Source organism: Urocitellus parryii, unplaced genomic scaffold (assembly GCF_045843805.1).
Source record: "Urocitellus parryii isolate mUroPar1 unplaced genomic scaffold, mUroPar1.hap1 Scaffold_196, whole genome shotgun sequence".
NCBI lineage: Eukaryota > Metazoa > Chordata > Mammalia > Rodentia > Sciuridae > Urocitellus > Urocitellus parryii.
Genome location: NW_027552340.1, coordinates 264,990 through 265,227, shown reverse-complemented (window position 1 = coordinate 265,227; position 238 = coordinate 264,990).

Genomic DNA, 238 nt, shown 5'->3' with positions numbered 1-238 from the left:
TTATGTTCTGGGCAGCCTGCCTGCCTTAAAGGGGAAGAACCCACGTGCCTGGAAGAACACAGGAAGTCTAGTCCTGGGAGCGGGTCTTGCAATGAGAAGATAAATTCAGAATCTTGGAATTGGTTGGCCACAGATCTCAGCTTATGGATGTCCCATGGCTAAATCTTGATATTTGGTTTCAGAAGGATACTGCTCATTAGATCAGATGAGACAACCTAACAGCAGGATCATTCTCACA